The sequence below is a fragment of the Pleuronectes platessa genome, chromosome 13 (genome assembly GCF_947347685.1).
Source record: "Pleuronectes platessa chromosome 13, fPlePla1.1, whole genome shotgun sequence".
NCBI lineage: Eukaryota > Metazoa > Chordata > Actinopteri > Pleuronectiformes > Pleuronectidae > Pleuronectes > Pleuronectes platessa.
Window position 1 is genome coordinate 9,137,627 of NC_070638.1, and position 12,990 is coordinate 9,150,616.

Consider the following 12,990-nt stretch of genomic DNA (forward strand, 5'->3'; position numbering starts at 1 on the left):
ATGAGTCATTAGTCAAAAACCCGCCCCCTGGTGATGGAGCAGTGGTTCGAGACTGTTTCTAATTCTAATCAGGTGAAATACTGACCTACCTGCTGAGAGTTAAAGGAAATATTTAACTCTTTAAATCTTTGTATGCACATAATTTAGTCTAACGCAGATCCCATACGGCTTATTCTACGTATCATGCTGTCATACAAATGTTATTTAAATGATATGTTATTGCATTGGGTCTATTTACTTCCGTAGTTTGCACTCACGTGTGTAAACAAGGGCTTTAACTATAATATCAGTAATAAGAATATATTGAATTTGCACATTTCCATCAACACAAACTAAATATTACGAGCTTTGTACCGTTTAAGAGTTCATGCTGTTGTACTGAATTGCAGCAGATTGCGCAGACGTAGTTAATAAAATGTTGACAGACTGTTTTTATATCAACATCTCTGTCTGTGGTAATGATCTCCTAACTGAATGTGATTGAGCCGTTTAATTCGGGATCAGATTTAATGGGGAGCGGTGCCGAGGGCTGACGGTTGTGCGCTAGGTGTTGACTGAGGCTGGCCTGCTCCGGCGGCGCGGGGCTGCTTGTTGCACAGCAGCCGATTGTGTATTGATCATGAAGCGAAGAGCTTGTTGGTGGTTGGTGTTGTCATGACAAGTTCAGAGCCAGCTGTCCTGACAGCATGTGGCAAAACAGGATCCTGGTGAGACTTACAAGTCTGATGTAAACACACACAGATACACACAAACACACACACACACACACACACACACACCCACGGCGCTCCCAGATTCAGCAGGAGCCGCTCGCTGCTCAGGTCACTGACAGTTCAGGCTCCCAGATTTCTGTTGCAGCAGCGTGAAGAGTCTGCTTCCGCTGAGAGAGGAGATGCAGATCGACACTACAGAGCGCGGCAGGAGCAGTCTTATTTATATTCAGTGTTTAGATTTACCCTGAGTCATCACAGTGGAGGAGGAAGTATTAAAGAGCGCCGCTGCATGTCACTGGAGAGAAAAAAAATCATCCATTCTGTCAACAATAAGCAAATCAATTATTTTACATAAGACAGTTTCAAACAGAAACCTGTGTGTTTGTATACAGACTTGACACACTGCTTACATTTGTGTTCATCCTTTCAAACGCATCCACACATGAAATGTCGATCAGATGTCATATGTGCATTATATTTCTTTGACAACCGCACGAAAACAAACGCAAGGTCACCAGCTCCGTACAGAACAATGTGGTTTCTCCATTGACTTTGCATACGGCCCTGTCTGTCTGCTGTCTTGTTCTCGGTGAGATGAAATAACGCGGCCACACCAGCAGTATTTCTTGATGTAGAAGAAAAAAAACGATTCACAGCTGTGTGTGTTTAAGTGTCTATTAATTCCAGCCATGACTGCTGCTGGAAGATGAAACATCTGGCCCCAGACTCTCCTGACTAACGTGTATGTTGTGAGAAAGAAGGAAAGGAAGGACAGCCGTGCTCAGATGCTCTTTGTGTCAGTGATTTTTTATTTCCTCTATCATCGCCGGTGCTACATTTCCCCCAATTCTGCCAGAAACATCACATCTTAAGAGGAAGGGCAGAGACCATATTTCATGTCTGAACAGTCCACTTAGGACTGTTTCCTCGGATTCCTCAAGGACTTTACAGGTAGTCCGTTTCTTTCAGGGGTTTAGTGCTCGGTCTGCGCTTCGGCTGACATGAAAAATTAAAGGAACGGATCCTGCATAAAATAGCTGTGACTTACAATATGTTGAACCTCTTGTGGAGATCCTTTTTCCAAGAGCAGTAACTCACAACGCGACGCCGTTGAAGCCTGGGTTTCATAACTCGGGCCTCATCAGCCAAAGCGGACTTAGAGCAACATATGAGCCATTAGTGATGTATTTGAGGATTAGCCTTGAAGATGCTTCCCAGTTCCTGCCTGTGAAGCCAGCTCCTCTGGGGGGCAGTAGAGGCATCAACACTCCCTTTCATGGCATCCTGCGGCAGGAAAGGGGCAAGGTCAGAGGGGATTTGAGCTTGGCTCGCCAACACATGTTTCTTTGCTTGCCCAGTCTCGCTCAAGGCACAGATTATCACCATTCACCAGCTCCTGTTACAGGCTGTGGCCCGCGTGCCACGCCAGATCTTGATTGGCGTATCAGGAGACTCTCCTCTCCCTACCTGTCCTTCCTTATTTATGCAACCGAAGCCCCGTCTCCACTTCACTTCGCTGGCAGAAATATACACAAACATCAAGACACGGCTCTGAGAGGATTTACACTCAAAATATACATCCGCAAAGCAGAGCTGGAAGACATTTAAAGAGCCTTAGCTTGAAATGCTTCACCTGTGTAGGCTGCACGATTATCCTTTAACTCCTATTTTTTTGTGCTACTTCAGCAACTCAAATCAAAATGCCGGTGTTTTTTGTTTACATCGTAATTCTGCTCTTTCGGGAGCCATTTTCTCACTGTTCGTTATGTGATGTCAAGCTTGGCCTTCATGCGGACACTGCTTTAAGGACACTGTGCGTGATAAAAGATTAATAAAGCTTTGGGAATCCTTGCAGTTTCCTTTTGGCGGCGCATCCTCTACATGTCCCACATTTGTTTCGATTGAACAGTTGTATCATAAACACAATGAGGGCTCTCTGTAAACTGGTGGCGTGTGGCTCGGCTGGGCTGATGATTTGGGAGAGAGAGGAAGCGTCAGGCAGAGCGTGACTGAGAGAGAAATCTTCCAGTGAGTGGAAAATAAAAAGGAATTGAATTACGTTTCTGGGGAGTGCACACTGTGAATAGAAAATATGTGGAATGGAAATGTCACCACTGATTTGCCAAATTAGGTTTTTCCACATATTTGAAACAAAGTACAATTTTACGATTGTGAGATATTTTATTTTACGCGGCATATCAAAGTGAAATATAGCACTTTATATTTTTTACTAAATTACATTTATTTGATAGCTGACGGTGACAATTTTAAAATCCTATGAAAAACAATGCATTGTTATAGGATTAAGCCATCTGAATTAACTCAACAGATGTCGGCTATAATACATAATATATTTGTGATTTAATGTTTATACACAACAATAATACCACAATATTATACCATTAATACATATAACAATGACAGAGCCCATTACTTGTGTGTTTTTTGCTAATACTTGTTTTGCTTAAGTAAGTTTTGAATACAGGTAAGAGTATTTTTTAATTGCCACTTTTATGAATATTACTTCCACAACTTTTCTCTGTAAAAACAAACCAACATGTGAACTCCATTGATACAGACAGAGAGTGTCCCTCGCACAACTCTCCCCTAGTAGATACAAAACAAAAACGCATCAAACAGTCATTGTTTTATACATTTCCCCGAGTCTCTGGAGGCCTCGGGACGACTTTGCTCGGAGTCCCAGTGTGGCGAGGTCGAAGTCTTCCGGCAGTGGCCTCCGTCTGGCATTTTACCCAGAGCACATCCTGTGGGAGCAGGAGCTTTGGAGCCGGCTGCGCGACCACATCAAACAATGGCTTTTTGTTGTAAACAAAGCCAGGGCAGCCTGCCGGGGGCCCTCTCGCTCTCCCTCTCTCTCTTTCCCCCTGCCCGGATCCAGTGTGCATACTATAATTCCGGACCGTCGGACAAATGTGTGCCAACACTTGCGATTCCATTTGTGCTTGTACACAGGGACCATGAACCTGGCGGCGCGGTGGAGAGGTTCAGATTCATCGAAAACAGTAAAGCAAGACGAAACACAGAACTAAAGGATAGTTAAGACTAAATCACCTGAGCAGTTTGACTGCATGGCATTAAACACAATGGCTGCATGGTTGTTTACTGGTGGATGTGTCCAATGCTGTAGCTGCTTTGTCTGAAGGACAGAGTAACAGTAAATAAAGCAATTTAGGTGCATTTGTTTTCCATCAAACATGCACATATCACTTACATATGTGCATACGTCTGTAGCTTAAGTGTATAATATGATGAAAACTCAATTTAAAGTCAATTATCATATGTGATATTGCCAGAACAGAAGGTCTCAGGTCCCAGTTTGAACCAGATATGTTGAAGGCGTCTTTAGGACAGAACGGATGTCTAGCATGGCACGCTGTGTTGGCACTTTGACCGGTCGAGCTAACAAGCCGCGCTCACCATGAAATTACACTTCCCAGGTACCCAGACGTGCTGCACCACGGTGTCACATTACATTGAAGCCCTGTTCTGGGATCAGGAGTGATTCAAAACGCTACCAAATGCTGCAATCTGCTGCAACCCCTGCTGTTTCATGTTGGCTCCGTTACCCCTCACGCAGCCGCCCGCACTTGATCAAAGGTGACAACGCAGAATGTTTGCACAGTCGGGCCCGGGCTCTCCCCGGTGATTCACACCACGTTGTCGTCAGAGGAGGGTCCCTCGGCGGAGACCAGTGATCACACTTTAGCTATGATAATGAAAGATTTAAAACACCCAGCTAATTGAAATTCTGGTGCAGGGCAGCAGCTGGGATGCATGCTTGGCTATTATCACTATTAATAGTTTTGATCAGTAAGGGAAACAAGAAAAGGGAAGGGAGGCCCGTCCCTGTGTCCCCGGAGCCCCAGAGACCATCTGAGGCTATTAGCGTCTGTGTTTTTCTATTATGGCACCTATGTGTATTTTACTCAAAATGATATTCTTTCAGGAACTCATGCAGAGAAGAATTGGGAGAGCTGGTTAATTGCGAGGTTTGCCGATAATTGTTTCATTAATTCTCGCTGGCTCTCATTGTTCCTGGCCAGGCACATGGGTCCAGGCCTACGCAGGGCTTGGCAGTAGTTTTTAAACGAAGGGGAAATGGAACAACCTGCTTCACTGCCCCCGCTGATCCCTCGGGTTTCAGCTAGTTTTTCTTTCTTCTCTCATACCTCCTGTGTCAAGGGCATTCCCTGTTTCCAGGCTACTGGAAACCTGCAGAGGTCAATCATTGTAAAAGCCAGTGGAGGGGCACAGCAGGGGACCAGATTTACGCTCTCGCTCCATATTATCTTTGACAGAATGGCCACTGACTTTATTTTGAATAAATACTGCAGCTTTTACAGTCCTGTGGAAAATTTTCCACAAAGAAAATGTCCGTGCCAAAGGTTCAGGAATCGTTTGTTTGGTCTTTGGCAAAAAGGAGGATTAGCATCCTGTTATCATTTATATCCTGAATCTGTTTCATATGAATATAATGGACTGAATTCTAACCAAGTATATGTGCATGCTAATCACACAGCTTTGCTATTTGAAATCCACATGCTGCCTGCTGAAGGGGAAAGAGGCTCCTATTGACTCTATTTGAATCCATTGGTGAGCACATGTTTCAATCCAAACCCTGAGAGCTGGGGTTATAAAGTGTGGAGATGGGAAGTTACCAGAGGGCAGAGGCCAGTGGCTTTATTGCTATTTGGGGCACTGCTGTGTGTCTCAGAGGTTTGAAAAGTTTGAATTAGATTTGCTTCAGCACCTCTCCAGCTGGGAACTCTGTAAATTGACAGTAAGGAACCTTATCTGTGCAAGCGAAAGAAAAGTTAAAGCCTCCAGCTTCATCTCTACAGCCGCAGGTAGGTTCCATATCCTCAGCACTGGATGACTAGTCTATAAATTGTCATTGACCAACGACTGAATAGGCTCCTCTTCTTATCCTGTAGCCATCAAGAGCAAGAATGTAACCATATGAGCGTATCCTGCTGATAAAATCTATTTCTAGTCTTGTTCTTAGGGACTGTACTTTTTTCATTTGAGGGAATTGGCCCAGCATGAAAAAAAACTTTCCAGTATCTTTTTGTTCTCGCAAGAAAAACAGGATGTCGCAGCTCTTCAATTCATTTGCAGTTCCTCAAAATAAAAGAAGAGTCCGATCCGTTCACTGTGAAGCTTTGAAGAATCACATTTCAGCTTTGAACCACAGTGTAAATTGTGTGTGCTGCTGCTGTTGCTGCTGGCTTCGTGGTCGTCTGAGGAGTGGTGTGGCCTGTGGACCCTGGGCAGGACTTTACAGCGAGAGACAACAATCCCCCATCAGGGCCGGTGGCCATTATTTTCCTTGAACTACAAAAACATGTGAGGAGCCGAAACGCCTCTCCCTCTCTCTGTGTAGCGGAGGGAAAAAAAAAGTCAAAAAAAAAAAAAGTCTATCATTTATTATTCAAATGAAATGAGGTCCGGCAGATGGTGGAAGAGGGGCTGCGGGCTCGCGGCAGAAAACCTCCTGCTCACTACCTCTGTGATTTCAGTCAGCCCGTGACGAAATCAAAAGTTCAAAGGGAATCAGCAATCGTGACGGATCTCATTAGCATATTTCCAATGAGCAACATTAGAGGCCGAGTTTGGTTCCCATGCAGGAACTAATCAATGTGTGCCAATGTATACCAGATACTGCTTGCTTCTCTTACATATTATGTACTTGTACTGTATGACAAGTACACTACGGGAGTCTGTACAAGTCCTGCTCCAGAAACACTTTGAGTTCAGACATTGTACACACGTGAATATGCAACGATCCACAGTTTATATCTCCTTTGGAGTCAACAAAAACATTTTCAAAATGTTATGTTTCGTTTTTATCTATTCACATTTAGTGTACAGTAAAGCACTTTAGTCTTGAAGGGGTTGAGATAGAACGAAAATAGTTTTGGTGGATTTCTCCCAATTCACAATCTTTCTTTTTAGCTACTTCCCATTGTACAGAATGTGTTGTGTGAAAACTTGCTTTCAGGGGGTTGCAGCTTCCAGGGTCTGATTATATTGTGAAAATATACACAATTTAAAAAAAAGAAAATTGAAGCTGAAAAGAGCCAAAAGTAGACTGTACACACAGCTCGTGTTTTGACATGGATTTGCTTTTTAGCATTCTGAGAAATGTGCACATTGGCTTTCTTGCAGAGAGTGAGATGACAGGGTTGATACCACTAACATCTGTTCATTAAATATGAAGCTACAGCCAAGAAACTGTTAGCTTAGCTTAACACAGAGACTGGAAACAGGGGGAAACAGCTAGCTGGATGTATCTGTAACAAAGTCAACCTACCACTATGAGACATTTTATGTAGTTTCATCCACTCAAATAAACTTTTCAAATTGCTGAAAGGTTAAACCACAACTTTTCATTATTACCCTGTTATGTGTTAGTGAGCGTTAGAGGTGCTGGTTCTTTCAGACAGACCCAGGGTTGTGTTCTCCCCCTATTTCCATCATTTATGCTAAGCTAAGTTAAGCCGCCGCAGGTTCCAGCTACATGTTTAGCCTGCTGTGCACGAGAGTGGTATTGATCTCCCCATCTAACTCTGGGCGAGAAACCAAAGAAGGCTGTTTTTCTGCATGTACACTACTTTAAAAAGCCATTTTTTTAAATTACAGGATTGACTAGATCACACCTGGAGGGTTGAGCCCTCTTGCAGTGACCGCACGTTCAATTTCGACCCGGTCCTTTGCCGCGTGCCTTCCCCATTCTCTCTCCCCATTCTCTCTCCCCATTCTCTCTCCCCATTTCATAAAGGACGAGATCAACTTCAGTTTTCAGAGTCCTTTAAAGTTTATTACTAGTTCTCCAGAACATACATAAACACTGGCTTAACGCAAAACTTCTACCCCCCCCCCCCCCCCCATTTTTTTATAATACAATATAGTGTACTGTACAATATGCTGTAAGTGATTATATATATCCAAACATCCAACGCGGCTCTGTTCACTCCGTTGACACTGGGGCGGTATGGATTGCAGTCGAGTCTCGCCATTTGCCTGAGCACTGTAAAACACTGCCATGTGTGGGCGGGGGGGTGAACACACCAAGGCTGGGCTTGTAAAAAGGCAGAAAACTCTTAAGCTGCCCTTCAGAGACATAAGACTTTAGCACCTGTCAAGGGGTTACTGGAGTGTCAGCCGGTAACCATGTGCACCCACTAACACGCAGCCGGGCCTATCGTACGCGGGGGCTCCGTGTTATTTAGTGCTTTATTCCATGGGAGGTGATTCCCCCTTCTTTCCACAGCAGAGTACCACTCCATCTCTGATTTGAAATATTGGGCTGGGAGATGCTGTCCTCCCCCCCCCCCACCCCAGGCCAGACTGTATTTTAAAAACCTGAAATGTGAGTGAGTTTTTCTGAAGTTCCCCGCGGTGCTGTTCTTTTGGACCACAACGGGCCACAAAACTGGCAGCAGCAGCTTTTTCTCAGCGAAAATACTGAGGATCGTAACCCATTAAAGCACAAGAGGAATTTGGTCATCGCAGGAATGCAATAAAAGGGCATGTAAAAGAAAGCCAAATTTGACTTTACAGAGAGGATCTAAGAAAGTCGCGGAACCAAACGAGGGACGTAAAGGAACAAATAGATCACAATCTTTTTATTTATGGCACATAAAGAAAGCAGCGGTCACATCATGCAGCAGAGTTTGGGTTATCACACAACTTAGGAATGTTCTGTCTGCAGAGTAGAAAGAAAACCGTACAACTTGTAAGTTCTAATTTGGAACAGACGGTGGAGACAGCCCTATGTTGGCAGTTTTACTACTTGTTATTTGCATAGGAATTAATCGGGTATATTTATAACATAATATTCTCATGTTTGAAAATGTGTTGCATTAAAAACTGAAATAATCACAATAGAAGTCTTTAAACAGAAACATTTGGACTTCTGGACTTGGCGTCTCTTCGCTCCTTTGTTTAGCATAGAGGAAAAATGGCTCAACACAGATTAATATAACAATAATCCCACTGCTGGGAAAACACCCAAATCTTGCTTTATTGGCAACAATCGTGGTTGTGGATGTCTGATTTAATGATTAATGACTAAGGCATTTCTAAACAGACAAAGACATAACAATAGTGTGGTAATCTGTTCATCTAGATCCAGGAGGGAGATAAGCTTTGGAGGCTGCCATGTCCTTGTGGCCACTTCCTCCTGCCAGATAGCCAGACGCTCCTCTGAGGCTTTTTGCGGCTCACACTCGACCCTTGTGCAAAAATCTGTTCCTGAATCCCACCCGTCAAACGGAATCGATTTGCGGCTTCACCTTGTAAATTCTTCTGCGCCTGCTTCGAATGCACTCCAGCGCTCTGAAAACGAAGAGACCACCATGGGCCTTGAACATACCTTTGTTCGCAACAGGTTCTTTTTATTTTTTAACTCCCACCCAAGCCCTCGGCCACTTACTCCTCTTCACCCTGAGACCAGAATAGAAGCAGCAAAGCGACATTGATGAGCCCAGGGGGCCTGCAGGACGACGTGAGCCCACCCTGCGATGGGGCTGGTGCAGGACCACCCCACAGACTGCACAGCCCAGTGTGCTTTGGCCAGTTTATGACGCCTACAGGGGGAGATTGCACTGTAAACACTTCAGAAGGCAAGTGACTGAGTCATACACCTGCTCCACCATTTCCTGCTTCCATTCAGGGCTGCGCTTTTCACCGCTTATTACACCTCAAGTCAGCATTTCTTTCTTAGAATTGCAATCTTGCAACAGTCACTTGTATATCGCATAATAATTATTATTATAATATCAATGATATATCATTAACAATTCAGTCCCATTGCGGTTTTTTTATCAGCAACTGTATAGCCTACAGTATCAAATGTGTTCTTATTTCAAATTATTCATACATTGCATTCTTATTATATTACTTTTATTATTATAATTATTATTATTATTGTTATTATTATTATTATTATTATTATTATTATTGGTTTTGGAGTGAGCCTTCAAAGGAACAGACAGTAATAAGAAGCACCCCTGCAGTCTGACTGCACAAAAGCAGTCAAATTAAGACCAGACCCGGCTGTGGACAGGGCTTAATCCACAGCAGATTCTCCCCTCAGCTTGAATAAAGATTTGCAGCGTGGCTCTCCACCATGTCGGCTCGCTCTGGTAACAAGCCTCTTCTGTGGCCGAGGTAGAAGAAGAAAAAAAAAACCTCATAAGTGAGGCGAAGGTAGGGGTATACCCTCTACCCCCTTCCCCTTCGAATCGAGGCATGCTGAGCTTCACTAGAGAGGGTGGCAGTAGGAGGGCATGGGGGAGAATTCAGGCCCCTCTCCCACTCATGCTCAGTTTTTAACCATATCTTTTCCACGACCCAGTGTGCACGCACGGCAAGCCAAAATAGATAATGAGGAATGTCCGCCTAGAAACAGAAAATCACCTCTACCAAGACCAAGCTGTTCCAGAGGACTGGCTTACATTCCACAGCAACTCTGAGTGATTTATTGCCACCCCCCCCAAAAAAAAAGTCTCCCGAAAAGACATTCAGCTACACAGCTGGTTAATGCCAACTGGTTGTGACTTGTGATGAGTAATGACAACCCTTTGAGTCAGTAGCTTTGTTCTGCTGTGTCTAGATGATGGATCATTCTTATAAATCTGTTTTCAAGATGTGCAGATTATCTCTTTCATAATTATTTTTTTTCCTTTATTATTATCAGAAGTCATTCTCCTTCCCGGGGCCAGGTCCGTTGTGTTATCACATTTTCTGCAGAGCCCGAGTCGAAGCAGGAGATGTCCACTTTTCACAGCGCTCATCAACAGTAGATCCAAAGTCCATACAAACCCAATTAGGAATCAATTTGAGCCAGTGTCAGACAGGCTGGCGCCCGGAGAGGGGTAAATGCTTTTAATATGAACATTTTATCGCTGTCTCACAGTCTTCTATCGTCTAACAGTCTGGCATGTGTAAAGTATCTGTCATGATGCCTTGTTCCTGTCTCCTGCCACAGTAGTGCCTCCACAGACCTCCACACATGGCATGGTTAGGAGAGAGATGGAAACAATCCTATCCGTAACATCAAAAGATACATGACAAAACAAAAACAGTTTTGGGGGTATTTTTATAGAGCTTTTCTAGTCTTGATAACCACTCAAAGCGCTTTACAGTAAAGTTTTGCCATTCATACAGTGCATCTATTAGCAGCACTTTTTTGTTCTATATGGGGCAATTTGTGGGTCAGCATCTTGTCCAAGGACACTTGCATATGGGGAAGATTGGGGATCGATCTGCCGACCTTCTGGTTGGAGGAGGACCGCTCCACCTCTCAGCCACAGCAAGATTTGCCACTTTATGCTTGTTCTTTAGATATAGACTTAAACTGGAACTTTCATAACATGCAAAAATGTTATGCTAACTCATTAGCTTCCACTCAAGTGCTTTGCTATGAAAGTAAATGACACGACTAAACTACAACAGCAAAAGCGTTTTGTAAGAAACGTTATTGGGAACAGATTAACATAATGAGTATATGTTTTTTGTTTATGTATTTGGCAAATCACAAATATGTTGATACTTATCAGTAAAATGCTTTCGGTCAAAATATCTGATCAAACAACATAATATCCACTTTTAGTATTATTCAATACATTTGATGGTTATGACACTGAGGGAAGGATGGGCTGGTGTTATGGAGTTTGCAGCGATTTTGGACACAATGTGTTTATTTACTTTGAAACAAAACCACAATCTTTCCCGAACCTCATTCAAAGTCGCCTTTACCTTAATCAAGACTAAACAAGATTCTAACCCCTGGTGTGTCAGTTGTGCGCTCTGCACGCTTACCCTGTCCCACCCCACTGTGCCTTAACCCATGCTAACTACCCCCTGGTGTCTGCATAGAATGTAACGCTCAACTCATAAAACAAACAAAAAAAACATAATCCAGCCAGCGAAAACTTTTCCAACAAAACATATTTGTTGTTGCACTTGTATTAAAAACATAACTTTCTTCGAAACATGGTTAATATAAGGTGACCCAACCATGTTCCCTTCACATATGCCATTAATAACGGAGCCATCAAATCAATATCATGCTGTACCTCTGCCTCCGCTCGCACCAGGTAGCACAGTGTACCTGTATTTTCCATCAATTTGTAGCATTTCAGATAACAAGAGCCTGCACTTAGAGCACACACCGCCTGAAACCTGCGCGGCAACAGCCTCTTTTTGGCCACTCTCTGCACGCTGACATACCTGCGGCTGTGAAATGCTATCATTATCATTTGAGCCAACGTTGTGCAGAAAGGAGCAGTGCAGAGCTGATGGCTTGTAACCGCTGAGTGGCAGGCAAGAAATGAGTCACGTCCTCTCGACACATTCACTTGAGCATGAAGGTGCTTTCTACACAAAGGTTGTCAAAGTCCGTGGATGACAGCGACGTGTCGTGCTGTTCTAGATTAAACAATTATCTCACTTATTGTTTGGGGGGATGCACTTTGGAACAACAAAGGTGGAAAATGTTGGTGACAGTTGTGACTATGTCCTAGAAAACCTTTGCTGTCTCACTGCTGCTGCCTCTGATGACATTATTTTTGATTACACCTTTTCTGGTTGATAGGTCTTCTTCTCATGTCAAAGCTGTATGACGCTTGGTCGGGAATAGGCCCTTTGTCACGGTACTTATGTTGACTCATCAGAGAAAAAATGGAGGAGAGTAGGTGTTCATACTTCCATCTTATCCTTTGAGGGTCGCAGGGGGGATGGACCTAACCCCAGCTGATATTGGGCAAGAGATATGGATGGATGGATGGATGGATGGATTGATGGATGGATGGATGGATGGATGGATGGATAGACAACCATTCACACCTACGAACAATTTACGGTCTCTGGTTAACCCGATTTGAATGAATCAACACAAAACAGAGAGAACACAAAAAGGTTATGCAGAAAAGTCCCCAGTCGCTCGCCAGGTTCAAACATGGGACCTTTTTTCTGTGAGGCAACTAAGATAGGGCTCTATTCATTATATATATTTCAGTGCCCAAATCCAGACAGGGAAATCAATGCTCAGCAAGGCCACCTCCAAAGGTTTCTGCAAGGGAAACAAAGTGCGATATCTGTGGTTTGTACACCAGACACTTACATTACACCGGTCAGTGATGATGGTTTAGAAATGTCCCAAAATGTCTTATTTACTTCTCACCACAGAGTAAACAACAGAGTATCTGTTACATAAGTCGCAGTGAAGGAGTAAACGAGGGCATGATTT